General features: G+C 43.7%; 1 long non-coding RNA gene across 2 annotated transcripts; it reads right to left on the bottom strand.

Annotated features, from left to right (window-relative positions):
• On the bottom strand, window positions 1-26,447 carry LOC109023968 (uncharacterized). 2 transcript variants are annotated; one of them, XR_002003440.4, is made up of 6 exons: window positions 26,242-26,447; window positions 25,114-25,220; window positions 20,475-20,613; window positions 14,570-14,614; window positions 893-1,095; window positions 1-339 (listed from the first exon to the last, which is right to left on the bottom strand). It is a non-coding gene; the product is annotated as an uncharacterized lncRNA (long non-coding RNA). The 2 variants fall into 2 exon arrangements; XR_002003441.4 differs by lacking the exons at window positions 1-339; window positions 893-1,095; window positions 14,570-14,614 and adding an exon at window positions 18,976-19,085 and having other exon boundaries at window positions 26,242-26,444.
• Window positions 26,448-27,193: the final 746 nt, after the last annotated feature.

Here is a 27,193-nt window from a genome sequence, read left to right as displayed (position 1 = left end):
GATATGTTTATTACATTGATTGTGGTGATAGTTTCATGGCTGTATGCATGTACCCAACTCATCAAATTGTATACATTAAATGTGTGCAGTTTTTTTGTATGTCAAATGTACCCCAATCAAGCTTTTTTTTTTTTTTTTTTTTTTGGTGTGGCTGGAGAGATTTGGCCCCTGGCTGTAGTTCTCTTATTCCCAGTCTACATTCTGAGTCCTCAGTCTCTATCTCTGGGTTCTGTGAAGGTTGTCATTCTCCAGTCCCTGAAGGAAGGACTTGCTCTTCTCCCTGAACAGGAATTCAGGGGATGCGAGGTTGCCAGTAGTCTAAGAGGGTGAGGTGAAGTCCTGTGAAATGTACAGATCACAGACATTATCGGAGTTCCTGAACAACACTTTGTACATATGAGGCATGAACTCAACACCATGGATTAGAAAATGGCTATGACAAGGTCAGACACCTCTGACTAAGAAATCTCTAGTAACAACAATAGCTTCTGCTTATTGAATTACTTGCTGTGCTGTAGACACAGCACCAAATACTTTCCTGCTGTATCTCAGTTCATCCTCTCACCAACCTTATCAGATAGATATTACTATTATCATCATTCTTAGATGAAAAAACTGGGGCTCAAAGAGATGAAATAACTTGCTCAAGATACACAGCTAGTAAGTGGTAGAGCTAAGACTCAAACCCAGGAGGACCAACTCCAGAATCCTGCCCCTACCATAGCATAACCATGTAGGATGAAAATCAACTAATGTTATAGTTAAACTACAGGCTACATATAGACTCCAGGAGGGCTAAGTGTACTCACCTCCTGTTGCTTTGGAAACTCATGATGACAAAGGTGACTGTGATGGAGGAGTGGTGTCTAAGGCTATTATAAATTATGCTTACCCATGGAAAGTCTTGGCTTGCTGGAATTACCAAGGTCCAATCAGAAAGTGCTTGTTAAAGTAATCAGAGAGGTAGAGATAGAAACAGGAATTCGAAGTTGCCCCGGATCATTTGTCAAGAGATTGACTTATCATTTTCCAAGAACTTCTGGAGTCTTTGACTTTATACCTCTGCCTTCAACTGAGAGACGCTGCGGCTTTAATCTGAAAGAAAAAAAATTGATTCTGCCTCTGGGTTTTATTCTGCTGGCCAAGCTATCCAGGGGCAACTTCCAATCTGCATTTCTGTCTCTGCTTTGCTAAGCCTGATTAAGTTCATGAGTGTTCACTGGTTTTCAAAACTACCTCTAGCTTCTTATAATTTCAAATCAAACTTTGTTTTGGAAATAGTCATTTCTTGTTTCTCTGGGGACTTCTGAAAGCCTTTCTCTTTTTTTCTCCTGTGAGGTTTTAGGGAAATATTTAATTTTTCTTTCCAGATTTATTTGGCTTAGCTAAAGACATCAGAGGCAAGGCAAAAATGTCCACTTTTATCCCACCTCTTCCAAAGTACACTGACAGTTTGTTGAGTGTTCATACCACCTTTCTGGTTTAAGATGAAGGCTAATGGAGGCAGATATTAGAAACAAGCTTCTAGGAGTCAGGACTTAAGCTCTTTGTAGTTCTACTTTATATCCTTTGAATCTGTGGCAGAAGGCTAAGGTGTCCACCTGAAGTTTGAAGTCTTGTTTTTTAAATTACAAAAACGTGTGTCTCATTTTCTCTTCCAAGACACATCTGTTTTCTCTTTGTAGGAAAATGATTTCTCCTGCTGTCTGCCTTTCTGTGTCCACGTTTGAGCAGAGTTTACACTCTGGGAAGACACAGACATACCAGGTGTTTGTGGGTCCATGTTACCCCTAACATATCTGCCCTGTTTGAAAATTGCAGGAAAGGTAACAACCTAGTTATACTTAAGTGGGGAAATCCCACAATGACAGATTTCTCACAGCATGAGAAGTGATGGAATAAGTCTGTCCTAGGCCATTGGGTAGATCTTTGGAGTGGACATGCCTCTTCTCTCAGAGAGTTTATAGCTGTCTCCTTGGATTCTAGTCCAGGAGTCATTAAGAATGCAGGCCTTGAGATCAGATCTACCTGAAGTTGACTTTATGTCCTGCCTTAGCCAGCTACTAGTCGAGTGATCTGTAATATATCTGAGAGGGGAGGTCAGGTAGGCAGTTGTATATGTGATTCTGGCTGGAGCTCAGGGAGAGGTTTGGGTGGGAGAACTATATAAAGGCATTGGTAAATGCATGGTGTGTAAACCATGGGACTGCAGGAGCACACATGGATAGAGGGAAGAATGGGGCTTAGGACTGAGCCCTGGGGTGCACCAGTACTCGACAGAGTGGTAGAAGGAGAGGGCAGTGGGTGAACTATGTCAGGAGCAGCCAAAAAGAGGAGAAGATGCTGGCGGAGGAGGTGCCAAGGAAGCCCAGGGACCTTATGCTTCTAGGAGAGGCTCAGTACAAGAGACCGAAAAATGGCCTTTGTATCTTGCAACATTGGAGTTTTTGGTGACACTGACAAGAGTGGTTTTGGTGACATGTGCAGCCAGTGCCCTAGTGGAGTGGACTGTGGAGAGAGTGTAAAGTGGGGAGGTACAGATGGTGATGACAAGTCAACTTGTCCCCAGGTTTGCTGGGAAAGGGGATTGATAACACAGGGCTGTGGGTGGAGGGGCGAGATGATGGAAGAGAGTGTTTGATGGTTGGCCAAATGCCAAAGTTAGCACTAAATGCTAAAAAAGCAGTAGTTACTATTATCACCTGGATTTCAGTCCTCAGAAATGCCCTCTGCATGGGAGTTTGCCTTTGAGGGAGCTCCCAGAGATCGGAAGGCCCCCACACACAAGAGAATGAATCACTAGAGGTTAAACTTAGGCAAACTGTGAAGTTTCTCTTTGGAGGCATGGGCTTGTTCTTTTCCCCGTTCTATGGACAGGGTTGCCCTTGAGAAATCTGCAAAATTCCTGAGAGCTTCTGGAATCCACAGGTCATCTGCCCTGGTATGGAGTCCTGCACTCTCTGGCTTACGATCCTCACTTGAAAGTTGAATTTTCTGATGATCTCTCTGCAGGCTGGGGTTGCAGGAAACCAGAGAGAGAGAGAGTTGAGGATGAGTGCATGATCTTTTTTAAAGAGCAGAGTAAATCTTACACAAATCTGATAATCGTCTCAGCAACTCTGGGCCTTGCCATTTACATTCCCCAACTTAGTCTCCCTTCAACATCAAGGACAAAAATAACGGCTTGTGAGGACTTAACGGCTTAAGGATGGAAAACTTAAAACTGGTCGGATTCTGCCCAAATCCTATCAGATTTTCTTGCTTCTCATAAACCTTTAATCAGCATCAATGGTGTGTGAGTGTGTGGGTGTGTGTGCACTCACATACACACGCACTCTGCTCCTCTCCCCTTAGTCAACTTAAATGACAAAGCAACAGTGTGAATGGGTGATACACACACCAACAACTGGAATTGTGGCAGAAATGGGATCCAATATTGGCTGCCACTGGTGTGTCTGAAGGCAGAACTTACCCCTGGGTCAGGGCTAGGGATGAAATAGAGGGTGCCAGGCACCCTGACTCTCATGTGCCAAGGTCCCTGCATAAGACAATGGAGGCAAATTTGAAACTTGTTGCTAAAAATAATATTGTAAAGAGTTTTTAACCAATGATTTCTTGCAGTTGTCATATATGCTAGGTAGGCAATTGCTTCTGATTACTTTATTTTTTATTTTTATTTTTGAGACAGAGTCTCAGTCTGTCACCCAGTTTGGAGTGCAGTGGCACGACCTCGGCTCACTGCAATCTCCGCCTCCCAGGTTCAAGTGATTCTCGTGCCTCAGCCTCCTGAGTAGCTGAGATTACAGGCATGTGCCACCAGGCCTGGCTGATTTTTTTTTTTTTTTTTTGTATTTTTAGTAGAGATGGGATTTTACCATGTTGGCCAGGCTGGTCTCAAACTGCTGACCTCAAGTGATCTGCCCACATCCCTCTCCCAAAGTGCTGGGATTACAGGCATGAGCCACTGCACCTGGCCTGCTTCTGACTTATTGTGAGACATACAAGAAGACCCATTAAACAGGTATTCTGTTAACTTGCTGCTGAACGGAAGCCTATAATGATGCCCCAGTTTCTTGCTTTCATGGATGGGGCTACAGGCCTTTGGGAGTGGGGAGGTAAATACAACACAAAAATAAAATCCCATATATGACTCCACACTATCAAAACTTTGATTTCATTTGAATGCCTCCTATAGCACTGCAGGGTGCACATGCTCTGTCTGGTTGAGGCATGGCTGCATGTACTTGTCTTGTATTTAGTTTGCCTTTGCAGATGGCAAACGTTACTGGTAGGAAGAATTTCTGTGTAGGGACCTTGATCTTTATGATGATTAATGTCGAAAACAGAATTCCAATATGGAAAAATTCAGTTTGCTTTTTAGGAGGGTTGATTTTTATCTCACAATGCTGGAAACAGAGTGAACTGTCAGAGCTGCTCTTAGAGAATGGGGCAGGTGGTCACACTGAGCTGTGTGGTCCAGTGTCAGGCTAGCTTCTTATGTCCTAGGAGGAGCTGGGTGGTCCTAGCTGCATCCTCTGCCTCCTCTCTGAGGTTGTTATTGCTGTTAAAGTCAGGCTGGCCTCTTTCCCTTTTCCCTTCTCTTTTTTTTCAGTAATATTCACTGCTCTTCCTCTCCGTGTTGGCAACCAGGCTAGTACCAGGACATGACAGCACATCAAAACAGCCTCTGAGTTTTCAGAGCCTACATTCTAATGGGAAGAGAGAAATGAAGCAAATATTTCTAAGAATCACTGTATAAGTATTAGCTGTGCTGAGGGAAGTTATACAAAGCTGGGAGAGATAAAGGAGGCAACTGGTCTAATCTAGGGGTTTGGCAAAGCTTATCATGGGGAGCAGTGCTCCTCACATGGCCAGGCGTCTCTTATTGTCCTCCTCCTTCAGAAGTTACTGTAGTGTCCCCCAGTTTGCTTAGGGGACTTTAAGTGGACTCTGTTCCTTGCAGCCAAGGACAAAGGTTAAAAAACAAAGCAAAAACTCTCCTTAATTCGAAGGAATCCAAATCTAGTGGAGAAATTCCAGGCACCAGGAAGGGACATAGTAGGGGATGTTTTTGAGGGGGAGGGGGCCAGTCATTATTTTTCAGATAATATTGCCACATCTAAGGCTGTCTCTGAGTAAGGAGGTGCTGTGAAACTTGCGCAGTGGAGCAGTGGCCCCTTTGGTTGGCAGGAGGGCTGCCCATGGTGGAGGAGAGCCTTCCTGCAGTTTCCTGGCCCAGAAAAAAATGATGGCATTAATTCCAGGCCTGGAGAAGAATGGAAAGCCCTGGAGCCTAGGCGCAGCCCTCTGATTTTCCTGGGAGTTTCCCTGTGTTAAAATGCATTGGCTGTGAGTCAACATTTCCCTCGCAGTGGGGGGCTCTGTGCCTGAGTTCCTTGGCCTCATTTCCTTACCAGGACCTGGATGACTGACAGGCAGCCGTGAATGACAAGCCCCAAAAATAAGGGAGGGGTGTTGGCAGGGGGAAAACAGCCCTGACTTGGCAACAAAGCTCTTTGCTTTGGGGCCTTGTGAATAGCATCCAGCCTCATCCAGAAAATGTATCTAGAAAGTGCATCTCTGGGTGGGTGCAGGAGTGCAGCTTGCAGGTCCAGGCAAAGTGGAGCTGGTGAAAGTGGCCGTGAAAGCAGAGGGAGGCTTACACCATCCATGAGGAAGAGCAAGACTAGCCAATGTGTCCTGGAGGACTTTGAAGTATGCATTGGCAGTTCTCTATCTCTCAGGACAGATGGGTGACCAGGATACCACCTCACAGTCTACTCTGCACATGAGCTCCTGTGAATTTACTCTGATCCCTGGGCTGGGAATTTGAAGAGCTGGGTCCCACTTCCAACTCTATGCCAATCTGCTGTGTGACCCTGAGCTCTCTAAGCCTCAGTCCCTTCAGAGAAAAAAAGAGGGTCAGGCCCAAGAAGTCAAAGGTCTCTTCCAGTTCTATTGGGATCTTACTAGAAGTTCTTTTTTCTTATGCATTTTAACCACCATTGAATCACCTTCATCTGTGTCTTTATGACATCACATACGAGGTGGAAAACAAGCCCATTTGCTATGTGGTTGGCAGGCTTCCACGGAATGAGTTAGCTCTACATTTTGGGGTAGTTTATGATCATAGATTCAGATTCTTCTTTCTACCCTCTCATATGAAAACCAAAATGTAATTATAGCTTAGCGTCACAAGAGCCATCAGCCAGGTGGGCAGAATTTGCTAAACCGTGGGGAAATGTAGTTGGGAACAAAGACTTCTATTCAGATTGGATTCTGTGACAGTTTGCTAAAAGCTTGTGAGATCTCCGCAGTTTCAATATTTTTTTGTGACATTTTGAAAATGTCGTTTTAAACCTTTTTATTTTCATAGAGCCTGAATAAACTAAAATGTTGTAAAGATAGTATGGAGGTATACCTTCACCCAATTTTATCCAGTGTTTTACCTAATGTTAACATCTTATGTAACTATAGAACGTTTATCAAAACTGAGAAGAAATTAACATTTATGCAATACTATTAACTACACTATGATCTTTATTTGGATTTTTCCACAAATAATATTTTTCAGTCCTGAGATCCAACCAGAATACCATTCGTGCCTTTAGTTGTCCTGTCTCCATAGTGTTCTCTGACCTGTGACAGTTGCTGTCTTTTATTTTTCTCCTCCATGATCTTGACACTTTTGAATAGTTCTGGTCAAGTATTTTGAAGAATGTCCCTCAGCTTGGATTTGTCTGATACTTTCTCATGATTAGACCGGGGTTTTGAACTCAGAGGAAGAATGCCACAGAAATGAAGTACTCTTTCATCTTATGAGGTCAAGGGTACGTGATAGCAACATGGCTTGCCACTGGTGATATTAACTTTGATCACTTGGTGAAGGTTTTTCCATTGTAAAGTTATTAGTGTCCCCTTTCCTTTGTTAGAAGTGAGTATAAGTATTTTTATGCTCTAAATTTGTATGGGGATATTATTTCCAAGTTCAGGCCCTAGTCAAAAAAGTCCTCCTGTCCCAATTAATATGATTCTCTGAGATTAAAATGTAATGCTTATAAAAGTGCTTTTGGTGGTACTGAGGGGGTATCAGCAGGTTAAATAAAAGTGGGTCTCTAGCTGAGGTTTCGGGTAAGTCAGACAGTGGGCTTGGGGCAGCAGGAGGTGAGGAGGAAGGAGCAAGAGGACAGAGTGGGCGATTGATAGAGAACAACTGCCCTTGGCCGGCATAGAGGAGCAGGCTTCGCAGGGAGCTAAAAGAGTGGCAGGTTAAATGCAACCTGTGGCAAATTAGGGGAAGAGCGAATGCTGTGTGAGTGGATGTTTTCCCACATAATTTCTCACCTAATTCCATGAGGCACTCACTCAGGTTAGGGACATGGTCTGTGACCATGAAATGGAGGTTGACTGACTGGCCGGCATGGCTCTCAGACCCATACCTTTGACCTCTAGGGTCAGCATCATGGCCCTAGATGGATGAGAACCCCATTTGGGCAACTGTCAAACTGTGAGGGGTCTGCTTAGGGGGATATGCATGTCTGGCCATGCTTGCCTGGGGTCTAGGAATATCAGCACTTGCCATTGATCAGAAGGTAATTTCACATCCTCAGCAAGCAAGGGGCCTGAGGACATCAAGTTCCCAGTGCCTGTCCCAATGCCTGCTGGGTATGGGTTTGTAGAATAATTTTTGGGGGGCTCATCCTGGTATTGCCCCACTCTGTTCACAAGGGACAAGTCATCAAGCTATTTTTTCAAGACTTTGGGTCACTTTTGCAGCCTTCTTCAAGTCACAATGACTTTTAACAGGCAACATCTGACAGTGCGGAAGCCCCTTGCAGCCCTGGGTGAAATTATGATAACAAGAGAAAAAAGCTATTACTGCCACCATGCTTTCATTATGCAAATTATATTAAGATAGGCTGTGTGGATCGCCCCTGGCTATGCTATAATCTCCATGCAGTGATTATAATGTGTCAAACTTAGTCATTTTGATTATGACATGTTAATTACATGCCATCCTCATGTAGACATGAATATTACTCCCAGTCAGACAAAACACAAATTGGGGCCATTGTTAGTGGGTTAGTTGTGTGTATGTGTCTTAACTTTTTTTTTATTAAATGGATTAAAAGATTTAACAGATATGCAATATTGCAAACTAATTAAATACCAGCCAGGTCCTCTGTGTTCCAGTGGGTGGAGAGAGGGGATGAGACTCATTTGGGCTGCTTGGGTTGCATGTTTGTGCTCTGGGCACTGTTGGCAAAACAGGGTTTCCTGGGAAACAAGAAGCTGGGGTTGCTGGAGATGGAGGTGGGAGGGGGTGTGAACTGGGGTGGGAGGGAGTGGGTAAAAGGTTGGTAGGGTGGGATGTAAGGGAGCATCTGAAAGTTCCAGGCCCGATGTAGATTGGGAGAGTGGAGAAGAGTGATAGGGATGGCTGAGCCAGAAGGGCCCCTGCCAATCCTGAAGCCTGCCTCTCCTTTCACAGAGGGGGAGACTCAGGACCCAGAGAGGTAAAGGAACTTGTCTAGGGTCACCTAGCTTGTCTGAGAAGGAGCTCTGACACAGCAGTGCATGACACCACTGTGACTTAAGACTGCCATTTCCCTGTGGCAGTGGAAGAGTTGACCTAAACTTAATGGAAACCCCCATGACACTTCCAAGGGATCACTGAGAGTCAGCTCATTGGTCCATACATTCATGGATCAGTCACACCCACACCTCTTAGCTTGGCATCCATGGTCTTCCATAATCAGGCTTGATTCTCTCAGTTTTTGGGGGTTGTCTGCTAGTCCTGTCTACTGTAACTCTTTTACTTCTATAAGAATGTTCTGTACTGCATTGTCCTCCAAATGCACCCTGAATCTTTAATCCTTTGGGCTTCCACAAAATCTGAAATAATAATAAGACCTGGTATTCATCTAGTATATTTTATAGGTATTTATTTACTATGTTCCAGGCACCATCCCCTCAAAATTTATTTGTATTAATTAATTTAGCTTCACAGCAACGCTGTCTAATATGTTTTATTCATATTCTCATATAACAGATGAGAAAACTGAGGGACAGAGAGCTTAATCCAGGCAGTCTGCTTCTGGAACCTGCACTTCTAATCATTAGAATATGCTGCCTTTCTGGACTGATGTTTTCTTTCAAATGTATTCATCTTGCAAGACCCATGTCACATTGTTTCTTCCCCAGGAAGCTTTCCCTGCTGTAGGAGATTGTATTATTATTCTCAGATACTTTCTGTTCTTTCCTGAGGAGAATTATATCTCCCTGTTCCATCAGTGGTTGGCTTGGGCATGTGACTTGCTTTGGTCATAACATGAGTGGATCTCATTCAATGAACTGTGAGGGGACATGACAAGTATCACAATCCAAGGAGAAGCTTTACCAACTGGTTTTCTCTTTTCTCTCTATCATGACAAATAGAAATGTCCTGGATAGAGACTGCTCCATCAGCCTGGGTTCAAACGAAAATGATGGAACAGAGCATAGCTTGTTCATGTGCAGTGAGCTGGAAATCAATCTGATACAGACTGTTGCTGTTGTCAGCCACAGACAGTTTGGGGTCATTGGTTACTGCAGCATAACCTAGCCTATTCTGACTTACACACCTGCTCTTGTATCCCCATAGATCCCTTGCCCCAGCAGTCACTCCTGTTCCTGCTGGAAGTTCCTGACTTACATGATTTGCTAACTTGTCAAATCTTTCTTTTTCTCCCCTACAGGCTTGCCAATGCCTCCAGGGCAAGCTACATGCCTTACACTTGTTTGCTTCCCCACTCTTTCCCCACACTTAGAACCGTCTAGGTACATAGTAGGCTCTTAGTATGTGAGTAACTATTGAGTTTTTGAGATATATATATATTTATAAATATATATATTTAATAATAATAAATATATTTATATATTTATATATTTTATATATATATTTTTTTTTTATGAAGGAGGACATTTCACAGAGATCCCATGGGGCCAGGCCACGGGTTCTGGTGACCCTTTCCCACTTCTCCTTATCGCTTTCTTTAACCAATCTTCTCTCAAAGCCATCCTCTGTGCTTTCCTCCCTTTGTCCATGTGCTGGAGACCTAGAAGAATAGTGAGGAGTCTTGCCTCACTATAGGTCTTCTCAGGGCTCTCTCTCTCTCTCTCTGTGTGTGTGTGTGTGTGTGTGTGTGTGTAGTGTGATCAAAGAGCAAAGAGCCCAGCCACCAATCCCATTCCTAAGTCCCCCATCTTCCTCCATGGCACCCCATCCAGGTCTAGGTCCAGCCTTAACACCTTGGGTCCTTGCTGCCTCACCTCTGAACACTGGGGGCTGAGTCAGAGGAGCTCTCCAAGTTCCTTCCAGGCCTAAGAGCCATGAGTTCAGGCTCATGTTTATGGCAGAGGAATAACTAGTGAGGACAGGGAATGGGGCTGATATTGCTGCCACCTTCCTAGGGTGCAGATTTGAGAAGGAACTCACTGTCAGAGGCATGCAAATGCCAGCTCTACACTTTCTTCAATTTTGCACCCTAGGAGCCTCACTCACCTCACCTAGTCACCCTAAATAAAACAGGATAATAGGAAATGGAGTATGAATTGAGGGATGAAGCTAGGCCTTCCTGTCCAAACTCCTCCCTCAGCACTGTGGTGAGTCACTGGCCACTTAACTTCAGCTCAATTTGTTTGGCTGATGCTGGTTTAAGAGTCTGTAGCCCCCTACGAGAATGCAAACATTCCAGGACTTATGTGTAGTAGCCACCAGCGAGCACTTCATGGAGTGTAGTCAACCAAGAGTTTTGAGTAATAGGGCACAGTCTTAGGCTCCTTAGAGGAGTTCTGTGGAATAAGAGAGATCCTGAAAGGTAGAGGTATTTGAAAGAACAAATATGATGACTTAGAAATTGGGGGCCAGCCTTGGGGTCTCGGTCATTGGCCACCTCTCTCCAGTATAGGTTTCCAAGGGGTACATCCTGATCTAGAGAGAGACAACAGAAGGCAGATCTCGCACAGTTACTAGGAGAACTCCTGACCCTAACAGCAGGCCACTCCTGGCCCCTGGGATGGTCATTTCTCAGTGTGCCACAGCCACTGGGAGTTAAGCTTTCTGGGGGCAGGTACTCACTCCACTCTTTCTGAGCTCTGCCTTCAGGGACTGACTCAGTCCTCTGCACTCAGACCAAGAGAGAGTAAACTTCCTCCAGCCCCCTCTGGAGCCCCCACACATCCACTTGTCTTATCAAGTTGAGACAGGGAAGGGAGAAGGAGAGAAAAGTTAATTTAAGGGGGGAAATTATCTCTGTTCTCTGCTAATGGAACCTGTAAATTAGGGCATTTAATTACCAAAGACAATTTGTTCATTTTGGATGCTAATATTTACATTAGCAACTGCTTTGAAAGCATGAAATCTGATGAATTGTCAAAACACTTTTACTCCTTTTCCCCAAATTAATCAAACGAGCTGCGATCGGGCTATTTATAGGTCTAGTTAAGTGTATCTCCCTAGTGAGGAATTTTTCCTCCCACCTCCTTCACATTTGGTGAGCTCTCACAGCTACTCAGCTTCTCACCTAGATACTTGGTGCCAGAGGATCTCAGTGGGAAGGTGCTTGATCTATTTCTATATTTAATGACACATTTCATCATAGTGGAACAGAGCATTGTACCACCTTTGTTGAAATTATATTTCAATGATAATCCCTTCCATCTGTATAACCCCTGATGACTTCCAAAGTGCTCTTACAGAGAAGAGCTCACCTCCCATGCCTGCTGGCGAAAGCTTCAGACTCAGATGCTGACGGCTGACAGGTTTAGATGGGGCTCTTGCCCTAAAAGAGCCCAGGTCTATAAGAAAACATTAATTTGGGAGAGGAAGGTGCCAATGAATGGGCCCAGAATGGACACCTAAGACCATCTTCAGAGCAAGGACTCTCCAGAAGCCACCACCTCCTGTTGCTAGCCATTCTGATCTCAGATGAGCTTCTTGCTCTTGCAATTGACCTTGATGGTAATCTGCCCTATTCTGACAACTACCCACACTCACTCAAATTCTCAAGGGATCTCTTTTCCACTGTCTAGTGGCATTGTGGCAGGTGGTAGAGATATCAGCCCCATTCCTCCTTCTCACTTGTTATTCCTCTGGTATAAACATGAGCCTGGACTCATGGATTTTAGGGCTGGAAGGAAACTGGAGAGCTCCTCTGGCTCAGCCCCCTGACATTTGGAGATGAGGCGGTGAAGGCCTAAGATGTTAAGACACTTGGTTAATTTCCTACATCTGAATGGGGCTGGGGGAAGGAGTCTGAGCTGTGGTGTCTGGCTCGCAGGAATACTACTAGCTCCCTTCACAACAATAAGCCTGTATCCTGTGAGATGAGCACAGGGAAAGGATGTCTGTGCAGAGAGGGTGGCTGAGGCTTATTGCATGCTGTGGTCTGAATGTTTATGCCTCCTGAAAATTCATATGTTGAAATCCTAACCCCCAAAGGGATAGTGTTAGGAGGTGGGGTCTTTGGGAGGCCGTTAAGTCATGATGGTGGAGCCCATGAATGAGATTCATGCCCTATAAAAGAGGCCCCAGGGAGCTCATTCACCTCTTCTGCCATGTAAGAACACAGCAAAAAGACTACCATCAATGAATCAGGAAATCAACACCACATTTGCTGGCACCTTGGTCTTGGACTTCCCAGCCACCGGAATTGTGGGAAATAAATTTCTGTTGTTTATAAGTCAACCATCCTTTTTAAAGTATTTTTGTTATTGCAGCCTGAGAAGACTAAGACATTCCCCAAGGTTTACTTCCTCTTGGGAATCTTTCACTATAATTACTGCTGTCACCATCATGTTTCCCTTTTTATGCTTTGCCCCTAATTTGGCCATAAAAATCTCCTCTTAATTCCAGCTGAGTTCAGCTGAAATATTTAGATGAGATTTTATCAAAGGTGTGGGGATAGCAACAGGTAAAGAAGGAAACAGGAATGAGATCATGCAAATAAGACTTGGCTCAGTCATCTTCAATTGGGATCCCCTAGAGAGGATCCTTTGCTGTCCCCTCAGCCACCTCAATGGTACAGAAGTTATCTTTAACCTGTCATCTGGAAGCTCATTTGAGCACATCTAGATTCCTCTAATTTTACATCTAGAAGAGAAAGAAGCTCAGCCATGGTGTTAGGAGCTTGCCCTCTGCCTTAGAAATGGTTAATCTGTATTAAGTATTAATCCAACCTCTTTGTAATGTGCCTTTCTGAATTTCAGAGTCTGGAAATCTAAAAGTTACTGACTCCCTGGCCTCTAGGGTTCTGGTTGAGAATGGAATTCTGTCCATTAAATATACTTGTGTGAGATTTGGAAGGTGGGACTAATGCCAAGGCAATTTTCCTGAGAGTTTGGCTAACGGCGTGGACACCTTAGGCTGCTGAGCAGAGCTGCAGGTGCAAACACTAAGCTCTGAGGATATTGAAGGGAGCTGCGGCAAAAGCAGCAATTGCCTCCCCAGATTGCAGATTACATCACTAGGTCCACTGGGGCCTCCTGATTTCCACCTTTCATGGTTGGTCAGTTGGGCATAGTGCATGCTCAGGATATCATTCCCAGAGATCCAGCCTAAAGGAAGCTCTTCCAGCCCTTTCACTAATTTTCTAAGCACCGGTTTCGCATATTAAATCATTTTCTGCTTAACACAAATTAAATGATTTGTTTCCTGCATGAAGAACTCTGGCTGATACTCTCATTTATTTGGCTAGCCTGCTTTCCTGTCTCAGGTCACTTGTCTCCTTGTATCTAGTTAAGGAAAATGTCATCTTCAGAAGAGCGCCTCTCCCATCTATAGGGTTTGCTTTACTTAATCTGAAATAGCAGCAAAAGACAGCAGTGGGTGGGGATCTTCCTTGCAGGGTTTCTGTTCCTTCTTGCCCCAACTCTAATTCTTCAGAGATGTGCACACAATGTCAAAGGCCCAGCAGCCTCACTGTGCTAAGAAGTGAGAGATCTTCTGGGCCCCAGGGTCTTTCCTGTTCAGACAGCTGAGGGCCTAAAAAGGCATCAGGTTTAAAGCTGCCATATGGGCTGGGACCCCACAGCCTTAATGGGATAAACACCCACAAATAACACCAATGAAAAGCAAAGAGGCTAGCTTTGATAAGCTTCCTAGAAGCCTAAGCCCTGAGCAGAATTTTCAGGAAGAGGGGAGAAGTAGAGGTTAAAGGGTGTAATCGCTCTGAGATACGAGAGGGCAGAAATGACCCACTGTGACCATCCAATTATTCCTTATACCATGTCTGTACATTTGTGTTCCCATTCATATTTTAGTATTCTGAATTATTTACAGATTGTTGTGTCACACAACACTTCAACATTTAGTGGCTTATAATAACAAGCATTTTTACAGCACACAGTTCCTGATGGTGAGGAATCTAGGAACAGCTTAGTTGGGTGGTTCTAGCTCAGTCTTTCGTGAGGTTGAAGTCAAGGTATTAGCCAGGGTTGTAGCCATTGTACAGCCATTGACTGGGCTAGAAGATCTTCTAATTTCTAAGTTCACACATGTGGCTGTGGGCAGGAGGCTTCGGTTTCTCACCATATGGGCCTCTCATGCCTGCTGGCTTTCTCCAGAGCAAATGATCTGAGAAACAGAGAGGGAGAGGGGAGAGAGACAGAGACTGTAGTGTTTGTATAACCCAACCTCAAAAATACCATACCATCACTTCTGCCATATTCTGTTGGTCATGTAGAACAAATCTGATATAATATAGGAGGGGACTACACAGGGTACGAAGATCAGGAGGTGGGATCACTGGGGGCCATCTTGGAGGCTGGTGACACTTTATCTTTCTTCCCATGCTATTATACACATTTTACACATTGTAGATGCTAGTGGACAGTGCACCTTACCCAGAACTCTCCTGACCCCTAAGCTAACAGTGTGGACTGACCAATAGATCCAAATATAGAATTTGTAGCTTGATGTCTAAAGAAGTTAGAGATATTTTTATTCCTTACAGATTATAAATTGGGTATTTTAATTGCATTGGTGATAGAAATTTTTTTTCTAAATCTGAGATAATATTTTAAATACATTCTTGAGCCCAGGGAGTGAACTGCTTACTCCTGGCTTGACCACGGTGGGTGCTGACCGTGACCTCTTTGTTCTGTGTTCTTGCGTCTTTTTCAACCTGCTCATCAGATCAACTGTGCCCTCTCCTTTAGCTTCTCCGGGAGACAAAGCGCAAGCTATCAGCCCATTAAGATAACTTTGGAACCACTTAAGATGGGCTATTTCAAAAGGTACCAAATTCCCTGATCTTATAACTGAACCATTTAACTAGATCATCCTGTAAAGAGAAAATGCGTTAAAAATACCAGTTAATTACTTTTTTTTAAATTCCCAAGGCACAAATAAGTCCTAGTTAACTGTCTTTGCACATTTATATATTTAGACATCAGGATGTGACTCTATTGCAGTCACAGCAGCCAGCAGGCACAGGAGTCGAGGACGGCTGGCTCAAAAGTCATGAGACTGGCTTTCTCAATTACATAGGGATGTACTCAACAGAATGTATTGCCTCATACCATCAGGTACTTATGGTGAAAAGCCCTAGGAATAAAATCCTTGAAACAAGGCCTTATTAGCAATTCTTTTTTTGGAGAATACCCATTGTTGGCCAAAGCAATATGGTGTACCTTAAGTATCAATACTGAGAAATGTTAATTGAGCCTCAGTCCTGCCTTGATGTGCCAGATGAGTAAAATTCAAAAGTGGGTTCAATTTACTCTTTGGAACCAATTAGCATAAAAAAGTCTGAGGCCTAAAGACTTTAATAAAACCATACAATCTTTGAGCTAAAAAACTCATCTACATTTTAGAGCAGACAGTAGAATAAAGGACCTATATTGGAAAGGCCAACTGAAAACCTATTCACTTCAGGTCAAGCATGTCAGAACTGGTTTTATGGGCTAGGCTAGCCCCCATTTCACTTTTAAAGTGATATTTCACTTTTTTGAAATCTAGCTATCTAGTGGTCCAAATGCTTGGAACCAAATAAGCATTGAATAAATGAATGAATGGTAAGTCCCAGTCAAAATAGGTTTCATCTCTTGATACACTGAAATTCAAGCCCTTGGCCAATGGGAGAGACTCTTTGGTGCTGTCTCAGAGTCCGGGTACCTTTACTTTTTGTACCGCCTAAGGAAGATTGATTATCTGGTTTCTGGTTAATCAACATATTGGAACTGGTGAAATGAAAAGAGAAGTTGCTTCCATAGGCAGGCACAGAGAGTAGTAAATCATGGCAGGTGAAACCTCAGAGAAGGAAGAGACAGGACACTCACAGAAAGCAGACATCTGCTGAAGGAGTCATGGTCGTCTGTGGTTGGAGAGAGGAGCAAATAGCCTTAACCACTTTCTTAGCTTTTAAAGGAATTAGTGTGTTACAGCTCAGTACTAATTCATTTACGCATTCTTTCATTCAAAGAACACTTGTTACCCAGGTGCCAGCAATGAGGAAATGAAACACTGTGTTGGGTGAAATCTAAGGTCTTCTAGCTCTAGTGTTCTGCAAAACTTGAGCATCTACGTGGAAAGCTGATTAATATGGTTTGAATGTGTCCCCTCCAAAATTCATGTTGAAACCTAATCCCTATTGTGGTAATATTAAGGGGTGGGGCCTTTAGGAGGTGATTAGGCCATGAAGGCTCTGCTCTTATGAATGGATTTGTCCCTTATAAAAGGGTTTGAAGGGACAAGTTCCACCCTTCTACCATGTGAGGACACAGGATTCATCTTCTTTTGACCCTTCTGCCTTCTACTAGGTGAAGATGGCACTGTGAGATGAGGCCCATTGATGGAGCAGGCCCTCACCAGACATTAAACCTGCTGGCACCTTAATCTTAGACTTTCTGGCCTCAAGGACTGTGAGAAAATAAATCTTGCTCCTGATAAGTTACCCAGTCTCAGATCTTTTGTTACAGCAGCACAAATGGACTAAGACATCTATGCTGGGCCTTCTACATTCTCTATTTCCAGGTGCCACTAAATAAAAAGCCTAACTCATATTCATACTACTCCGTAAAAAAGGCAAGGAAGCTTAATCTGCTTTAGGAAGATTTTCATCTCCATAGGTTTAACCAAGCGAGTGTTGGTGCTCATCTGGGCCCACAGCCTGGTGGAGCAGCATCTTCTCGGAGAGGCAGGAAATGAGGCATCACCGCCTATGTCTGTGGCACACGTCAAGGAGTAAAAGCTGAGGCATCGTGTTGCTGTTTTAGGACTGTAGCACAGGTAGACAGTTGGAGAGGCAGAGCCTCCTGGGAAGACTGGTGAGAGCATCCCAGAACTCCATTGGTCCCAAAGTCAAGCACTTGGTTACAGTTTTGGTGAAATCAAGAAAGGGGCAGCACGGCCGGGCACAGTGGCTCATGCCTATAACACCAGCACTTTGGGAGGCCTAGGCAGGTGGACCACTAGCGGTCAGGAGTTTGAAACCAGCCTGGCCAACATGGTGAAACTTTGTCTCTACTAAAAATACAAAAATCAGGTGGGCTTGGTGGTGGGAACCTGTGATCCCAGCTACTTGGGTTACTGAGGCAGAAGACTCACTTGAACCTGGCAGGTGGAGGTTGCAGTGAGCAGAGATTGCACCACTGCACTCCAACCTGGGCAACAGAGTGAGATTCCATCTCAAAAAAAAAAAAAAAAAAAAGGGGCAGCCTATGGGTGTGGAAACATCAAAAGGGACACTCCCTTCTAGTGTTAGTGAGGGTGCAGGACCACTTTCCATGTAATAATCTAATTCTGTTATACCCTGTAGCATAATTGACCTGCAGAACCTTGTATAATTGTAAATCATGTGGTCCTGGTATTCTCTTAAAGTGTCTAGGTTACTGAATGCAATTTGGGTTTACTAAAAGATTTCTTTATGCCCCCTTCCTTGGGTCTTCCAAAAATGCCAGTCTTCTCCTAGATTTACAAAATCTGTAAATTGGAAGAGACTGCAATAAGCCCATTTCACCAAAAATGATTTGGGGCCCCTGTGTGTGCTAGTTGTTTAGAGTGCCTCCAAGGGCACACACATGGGTACGGTGCCATTCCTCTTAGCCAGGCAAAATGAGACCTCAAGCTGCACCAAGTGATGGGCTGGACAATCTAGGGTGCTATGGCCAATGGCAATGTCAACACACAACATAAAGGAGGAGGAAACCAACAAGCCGAACAATGCCTTGTTTTTCTTCATTTCACACGAAATGGAGGGTGTTAGTATGGAGAGGACTATTGGAGGCCAAATGTCATCATTTTGAAGCTGAGGACAGGAGAACTGACAAAGTTCAAGAATGTTTCCTGGGCATATTGGCAGTCATAGGCAAAGCCAGACCTGGGTCTTGGATCTCCTCTTTCTTAGGCCACACTCTTCCCCACTGGCTGTCAGTCTAACCCTGCCGACAACCAGTCTTACATAGGGCAGGTAAGATGATTCTCATTTCCTGGGTTGGTAACTAAGACTTAGAGAGGCTAATGACTCATCTAAGGACATACACATATGATGGATGTTTAGTCTTCTAAAGAATAATTTTCTAGTGCTAAATGTGGAATCAAGAGCTGGTTCTTTTCCTCCAGTTAAATGAGCCCTTCCATAGAGAACCCAACTCACCTGGAAGTAAAAGCAAGTTTTGATGCCTTTTCTTATGAGTCTAGACCCTTTTAGAGGAGAAAGAGGCCATATCAGGTATAGTTCAGACCACAGACGCTGGAGCTAGATGGCCACTCATAAGCCACGTATCCTGGGATAAATTAATCTAATTTCTGTGTGCTTTAATTTTCTCAACCAGAGAACAGGACCAGTAATAGAATCAATTCCATGAAGGTGTTGAGAGGATTACATGAGTTAATACATGTAAAATGCTTTAATATAGTGCTTGGCACAGAGTTAAATGTTAGCTGTTAAGCTGTCACTCAGCCAAGGGGAGAGTAAGAGTTATTACGTTCTTGGCCTTCTATGGAGGATATGGCGGCCTTTTTGCTTCTTACTGTAGGGTAGAAAAGGAAGCACAAATCCATCTCCATCTGGATGTCCACTGTCTAAAAATCTTCATAAAAGTCACTGAAAATTGAGAAATAAGCAGGACCAGCAAGCTGCTGTTAGTCACTTGAATTCAAATTCAAAACAATTGACTTTACTTTGGCCAATGAATCAAGCCTTTAATGTCATCAGGTATTGACCTCATAGCTGAGTCCTGCTAACATAGGGTACATTTCTTCTAGTGGCACTGGTTTCATAGGCTACACTTATCTACACTTGACCATGGCAGACATGAGTGTCAAATTAAGGAAAATGCATTTGAGAGCTCCATCTTGTTTGTTAAAGGCACAAAATCTTCCCTCCAAGATGTAAAGCACATCCCAGGGCCAGGACCTGATTCACGATTCATATCCCATTCAGATGATTTGCTGGATATTCTTTTTTTTAATTTCTTCACCAATTTTTACTCCTTTGCAAATCAATCTGCCTATGATCAAATTTGTACTTAGTTCAGTTAAGCAAATATTTTCTGAGAGCTGCTGTATATCAGACACATTGCTAGACCTTGGGGACTCAGAGATGACTAAGATACACACTTCCTGCCTCCCAGGAGCTTGCAGCCTGCTTGGGAAGGCATACACACAAAGGTCAGGGTGTAAACCCAGAGGAGGGGCACCTAACCAGCCAGAGAAACAGAGGAGCTTCTGAGCTTCTGAGACCCCAACTCCTTCCACTTTCCCCTCCATCAACTGCCCCACCTCTCTCTTTCTCTTTTTAGCAAAACCCTTCAGAAGGCTTCTCTACATATGCTGTTTCCAATTTCTCTCCTCCCATTCTCACTTGAACTTGCCCATTTAGGCTCTTGCCCTGTCCTCTCCACTGACTGTTCTTATCAAGTCATCATGTTTCTAGATCTAATTGCCAGTTCTTGGTCCTTATTTATTTGAACTATCAATAGCATTGGACACAGTCAATCACTCTTTCTCCTAAAAACACTTTCTTCACTTGGCTTCCGAGATATCCCATACTCCTATTTTTCCTCCTGCTTCACTGACTGCTGCTTCTCAGTCTCCTCATCAACTTGACCACTTGATGTTGGTCCCCCACAGCTCGGTCCTTGGGATACTCCTTTTCTATTATTCTTGAGTTGTCTCAACTAGTCTCAACTACATGCTGATGACTCTAAAAACTTTAATCTGAACTGCTCTCCCAAATTCAAGATTCATATAGTCAACTACCTACTAGACATCTGTACTTGGATGTTTAATAAGCACTTAAATCCATGTTCCATACTGAGGCATTGATCTTCTTATCCTCAAACCTGCTTTCCCTGCCATCTTACTATTTATTTAGTTAATGGTAACATTATCCTTTCTGGAGCTTAGGTCAAATAACTTTTGAATCACCCTTAATTCTTCTCATTCTTTCATAATTTACATCCAATTCATTGGTATTTACACTTATCTTTACCTGAAAAAATACATCCGGAACATGACTTCTTCTTATCACCTGCACTACCATTACCAACCCATTGTCATTTCTTGCTCAGAATCTTTCTATAGCCTCTTCTTCATTGATGTCTCTGCTTCTATCCTTGCCCCTCGTTGATCTATTCATAACATAGAAGTCTATTAAAAGATGGTCAGATCATGTCACACCCCATTTCCTCACCTCCACGACTCCCATCCTAAAGTCTAAGTCAAAGTCCTTATGGTGGTCTACTGAACAGTATTCCATTGCATGGATATACCACATTTTGCTTATTCATTCATCTATTGATGGGCACTTGGGTATTTCCATCTTTTGGCTATTATGAATAATGGTGCTAAGAATGTTGGTGTACATGTATCTGTTTAAGTCCCTGATTTCAGTTCCTTTGTGTAGATACCTAGAAGTGGAATTACTGGGTCATTTGGTAATTTTATGTTTAACTTTTTGAGGAGTTAGCAAACTTTTTTTCACAACAGCTTCCCATTTTACATTTCCACCAACAGTGCACAAAGGTTCCAAATCTCCAGATTTTTGCCAACATTTGTTATTTTCTGTTTTTGACAGCTGTTTTGCTTCTTGCTCTTCCTTGAAGGGGTCAACCATCCTCTGGTCTTGGTACCTTGCACTCCCTGTTCCCTTTACTTGGAATACTGTCACAAATCTGCATGGTTCACTCTCCCATCCCCTCCAAGTCCTTTCTGAAAGGCTTCATTAACCACTCTATTAAAATTGTACCTCTTCCCTGCTTTAATGTTTATCCATAGCACTGACAGCTTTCTAACTTACTTGATAACTTGCTATTTCTTTGTTATCTGTCCTTTCACCTTCCCTACTCTGTGATGGCAACAATTTTTTTTTTTCAATCTGTTTTGTTGCTTCTATACCCCAGTGCCCAGAATAATGCCTGGTCTTTTAGGGATGGGCACTATTGTCAAAAGTTATTATAAAATGAAAGAATGATGCCTGAGTTGAGACTTAATGGATGTACTGACTAAGGCAGACAGTGCAAGGGTAGGAAAGAGGTTTTCTATGCTGAGGGAGCACATGGATCACCATGAATTGGGTCTGCTTAATGAAATGGATGAGAGTCTTCTGGAAGCAGAGACCCTATCGTTACCAAATGTATCATGAGATTGTCTTTGCTCACTGTCAGTTACCATTTTTATCCCCTGCAAGCAATAAGATATGCTTATATGCTAATGAGTGACCACTAGATTCTGCTGAGTTATAACAATGTGGACGTCGACAGCCATACATACCCTAGCAATCTTGTGAGAGAGGAGAAAGTCTATGATCTATACCTAGAAATAGACGTGCAAGATCAGTACCTTGATATTGTTGTTGTTATTAATATTTTTGTGTGGTACTTGCAACGGTCATTCTCTGAGTCACCCATCACACATTCTATATTTGTCAGTACTTAATGCAGGAAGTTTTAACTCAAGGCTCTTACAAAATGCTGCTATCTCCTGTTGCCCTCTAGTCAAATTAAAGTGAGCTGGACCCCGCCCCCCGTCCCCATCTCCATCAGCACAGGAATTTCCACCAGACCATGATGGTGCCTGTCTGTGGCTAAGTCTACCCTGCTCAGCTGCTCCCAAGAAATGTAGAGCATCAGAAAGAGGCATGTGAAAATGCAATAATGTGAGTCAGGGTCAGAGTAAACTGGTGCTGATGCCAAGTGCTAAGTTTTCCTCCTCTCTCCTTATACCCTTTGCTTCCTGCACCACAAAGTAGCAGTCTGGGGACCTGGTCAAACTTCATGGCAGGTGGAAATTAGAAGAAGGGAGAAAACAACTAATATCTCCTGTGTGTTTTCTAGATCCAAACCCTGCTGGAGGAGCCCTCTGGGCTCAAAAGCTGCTACCTGCCTATGCTTTCTGCAGGTAGAGAAGGAGCTCTTCCTACCCCAAAGATAGCCCTTTGCTCGCTTCTCATACCTCCACAGACAGGGAGAACATGGATCTGAATGAGTTATTTTGCAGCAACCCACAGCCACCCCTACTTCTGGCCTGACCCATTTCTCCAACGATAATGTGACTCTAATCCCTGCTCTGCTCTCCATCTTGCCTAGAGGCTACTAGAGTTCATTAGATTAAAAAAATCTATAAGCTACTTTGAGCACCTTGGAGGTAAGTGCTCTATAAGTACAATGTAATAATAATAATGCTACAATAATTACCTTGATTAATTTATGCATAAGACAGAAAAAAAGATTCTTAATTAAGAAACATTTCAACAATGTGAACACAGGCCCCATATATTGGAAAGTAATACTACCAGCAGGGATTCTAACTCGGGCAGATCGACAAAGATAATGAGTTACCCATCCTCATTCTGAGTGCCCTCTGAGTGTTGTGGGTTATGGGGAGGATGACAATGCTCTGTGGCCAACATACTGGAAAGGCAGACGATGAAAGAGAGGAGTTTGGTATTGTAATTACATAAAACAGAAACTAAGTTAACCTGATGATACCCTTATCGGACTGCAAGTAATTAAGAACCATGGTAAGCTAGTCAGTGACATCAATATAATGAATCAGTTTAAAAAAAAAAGAATTAAGAAGAAACAGTCAAAACAAACAAATATGGAATCACCTGTGGGTGAGTATAGAGCTGGAAGCAAACTTTTGTGATCCTCCCTCTTTCTACCATTCAGGTTCTTAAGGGCTGCTAGGGAAGAGATGTGTGCCTCCAGTGTTATAGGTATACTGCAAGGTTACACTGAAATGTGGAGTGGATCAAGATATGTTCTCATCAGCCATAAAATTGTCCCAGGATACAGCTCTTCTAAAACAAAGATGTGCAACATTTTTTATAGGGAAATGAAAAAGTAGGATAAGGACAACCACCACAAATCCTGTGACTCATCTTCTCTTTGTTCGGCCAACATTTAGTCCTCCCAAACAGAGGATTTTGGTGGCCAATTTGCAGCATTCAGTATGAAGTGCCTGTGCATGGCAGAATATAAGCCAGGTTACCTTAGTGGCACCCTGGTGTCTGGGTCATTTGTGGTTGCTTCAGGTTATGCACTGGACCTGGATTAGATTTGCTACGGCTGGAGTAGCATGGGTGATTTAACCAAGAAAGTGCCCTGTAGGAGATCTAATGCCTTGTTTTGTGGGAAGAAACTGGCTGGTGGGCCACCTTTTTTGAAGGTGACCACGAATGTAGTGGGCTAAACTCCCCGTCCTGTACAATTTATAGACCCATTCTCTGGGGAAAGCTGGAGGATCATTAGGAGGTTAAGATAAGACGTGATATTCCTCTTTTAACCGCTAAGCAGAAATAGGAAAGTCTATCTACAGTGGGTCAGACATGGCTGAAGCAGGGGAAAAGAAGTGTACACGTGTGTGTGTGTGTGTGTGTGTGTATGTATGTGTGCATGGTCTGGTAGGTGGGATGGGGAGAAGGTAAGCATAAAGCTGTAAGACTTTAAAGCTGTAAGTCAGCTGGCCTCCAGAGGAGCAGCCCCAGTTGAGACCAGAAGAATCATTCAACCAGGTCCAGCCTAAAATCTTTGACCTGCAGACTCAAGAGCTAAAGGAATGCTTGTTGTTTCAAGTCACTAAGTTTTGAGATGGTTTGTCACAGTATGTTCATGGCAATTGATACAAATATGAAAGGATACCTAAGGATACCCCTGAGTCTGTAAAAACTGCCAAAGATCACTGCACTACTAGAAAGAGGGAGCCGGTTCTGGTCCAGCTCTAACTTGATGACCTTGGGATGTTACTCTTCTACTTTAGATCCTCTTCTCTGCAGAATGAAAGGATTGGGCTAGCTCTTACTAACTGGGGTTCAAGGATTGGTTCTGCAGTGGAGGGGAGTAGGAGAGGGTCTTTGAAGCTTGTGAAATTGTATGTGTATTTCACAGGTGCATGTTTTTCATGGGAGAGGGTTGGTTCATACTTTTCTCTAGATCCTTAAAGGAACTATGACCTCAAAAATAAGAATTCCTGGAGGAGAAGCTTTCTGAAGTCTGTCAGGCTCTGACTGTCCATGCTGGGCTTCTGTGTTGATTAAACAGCACACGAGTTAGGACTGAGTTGCCCTGTGAATGGAGGAAGGCAGGGAATGCTTCCTACCCACTGGCCTGCGGTCTGGACTTTGGTCACTGTGGGTAGAGTCTGAGTCTTGGCCTATGACCCACATAACACTTTAACTCAGGAGACCCTGTGACTGGTGGGATATTTTGGAGTAGCCTTGGTGAGCTGTGGGTCCTCTCCATTGTTCTCCTCACTGTTCCCTCTGCCCACCCCTGTCGGACCAGTCCTGGATGGCCTTTTCTCCAGTTGGCCTCTTCTCCCTAGAGCCTTTCCCACGAGTGCAGTTAGTCTGATTTCTTCTTTGAGTCTCCATGCTGCTCTGAGTCTCCATGCCCTTTGAGTTCCTACTGAATGTTGTAATGTCTCATAGCCTCAGCTGGACAATAAGCTCTGGAAAGCAGGAGTCATTTCTTCTGCTTCTCAGAGGCCCTCACAGCCCTGAGCAGAATACATCAGCTGACATGGCCCCTGGACAATGCTGGTGCCAAGGCCAGTCCTTGGAACACTCTGAGTGAAGTAAGCAACTTATTTTCAGGATTCCCCTCTCCACTGCCCAGACTTCCACTGACCCTAGTTGTCACTCCAGACTGGCGGCCCTTCCTTTCCTGGACGACAGCTGAGGTCTGTCTTATGCCTTTCTCCTCTTCTAGTGGAAATTTATGCATCTTTCCAGACCCTGTTAGATGACAAATGAATCGAACTGAATTCTAGCTAAAAGTGAAATTTAGCTAGAAATGAGTTCTAGCTAAAGAGTTAAGGCTAATAACAGCAATGTCTCCCTTGGGCATTAATTCTACGTTTGAACTCAATTTTTTTTTAACATTCTTATCCATAGGAGCAATTTTACATCATGATTCCAGATACAAGCTGGTGGGGATGAAATTTTTAGAGCATGTAGTTCATGGCACTCCTCAGATCACACTGCCCATGCCATCTGGCATTCTGGGCTGTTCTACAAGTGGTCTTGGAGAGACTGACAGGACAGGCACATGGCTTTCTAGCAGGACTACCTCAGGCTATGGTTCATGTTTAGCCTTCACATTTTCTAAGTCACCTATAATAAGCAAATCTGTTAAAGGGATCTTGACTTCAGAGCTGGTGTGTGTGTGTGTGCGTGTATGTGTGTGTGCACATACTAAAACTGAATCACATTCTATGTCTTTAGCTTGCTGTCATGTTTGTTATAATGTAATATAATCAAATCATGTAGCCTGAGGAATCTCCCCAAATCATTTGCTCCGGGGGCCTGCCTTTGGTCTACAAGTTATTGTTATCACTCTCACCATTTTAAAGATGAGTGATGCTCAGCTCCCACCTTTGGTAAGCGAAAGAACTGGGACCAGAACCCAGGACTCCCACCTTCTGTCACAGGGCTCTTCTCTATCACAGATATATTGTATGAAAGACCAACTCATTCTTTCTCCCTCTCAGCTTTAAATCATTAGTAGTTACCATTGTCCATGAATTATAATATACCAGCCATGCTGAAGCCTATCACTAGGCAGGCACACCCAGGTGTGGATGGTTTTACGCAGTAGGGTGTTGTAAAGAGAGTTATATACAAGCTGCATCTTTATAACCTGCATTTTATCTACACAACTGAGAGAAGACGTCTAAAGGAATCCTTTGATGACAATGACAGCCCTAGTATTCTCATGTCTGTACAGTTTGGAGTGGTTATAAGAAGCATATTGTACCTTAACCCACACGCTCAGTTTCAGGCAGGCTCACCCGTGCAGCACGTGCACGAACACCAGGATGCACAGGGCACAGGAGCTAAGAGTCTGTTGGTGTCGGCTCCACCCTTGGCAAAGGGAGCATGGTGACCCAGGAATCAGAACTCCTGGGTTTTCATCGCACCTCTGACACTGATCTGTGATTCACCCCTTCCTGGGCCAGCGAAAGGGCAGCAGGGATTACTTTCTAGGTCTTAGTTCCCATTCTGACATCACAGGTCTCTATGCATATTCATGCGCACAAAATAGCCCTCAGCCACAGGGAAGTCCGACTCTGCCTGAGGAGATTTGCATGGAACAGAAATCAAAGCCTTAGGCCTCAGAGAGGAAGCTCCAGTGGTGGAATTTTCGGTGTTATCATTATGAGAAGGATGGGGACAGCGTTTGGGGGTCGAGAGAGCCAGGCCCTGGCGGGGATCACCCTCCAAGGGGGTGCCGGATCTGCGCGGGGCTTAGGCGCTCTGATTGCGCACATGGGCGTCTGCGCACCTGGGAAACCACAGTCGCCCAGCACCCACCTCGGGCTCCAGGTATAAACGTAGGGAGTCTGCGGGCTTGCTTTTCGTTGGCTACTTAGTTTTAATGCCCCAAACCAATTTTAAATAAAATAAAGGAATGCCCCTAAATATTCTATATGGGGTTTTCGTCTCTTTTTTAAGAGGGACATTTCAAGACTAGTTTCCCATAGGTTTAGCCAAAAGGGAAATTAAACTCCACATTTAAATGGAGGTTACGCACAAAGGAATCCATTAGTTTCAATATTTTTCAGCAGGAGGGAGCAGAGTTATTTAAATAAGTTTAGATATTAAACCTAAAGTAGCCATTAAAGCAATGTGGATTTGTCTGTTTTTTTTCCCCAGAAATCTTTTTTTTTCCAGCTGACTGAAAAAATCTATTGCTTAACCGATATTTG

Source organism: Gorilla gorilla, chromosome 17 (genome assembly GCF_029281585.2).
Source record: "Gorilla gorilla gorilla isolate KB3781 chromosome 17, NHGRI_mGorGor1-v2.1_pri, whole genome shotgun sequence".
In the NCBI taxonomy this organism is placed as follows: Eukaryota; Metazoa; Chordata; class Mammalia; order Primates; family Hominidae; genus Gorilla; species Gorilla gorilla.
This window is presented reverse-complemented; position numbering and strand designations above follow the sequence as displayed.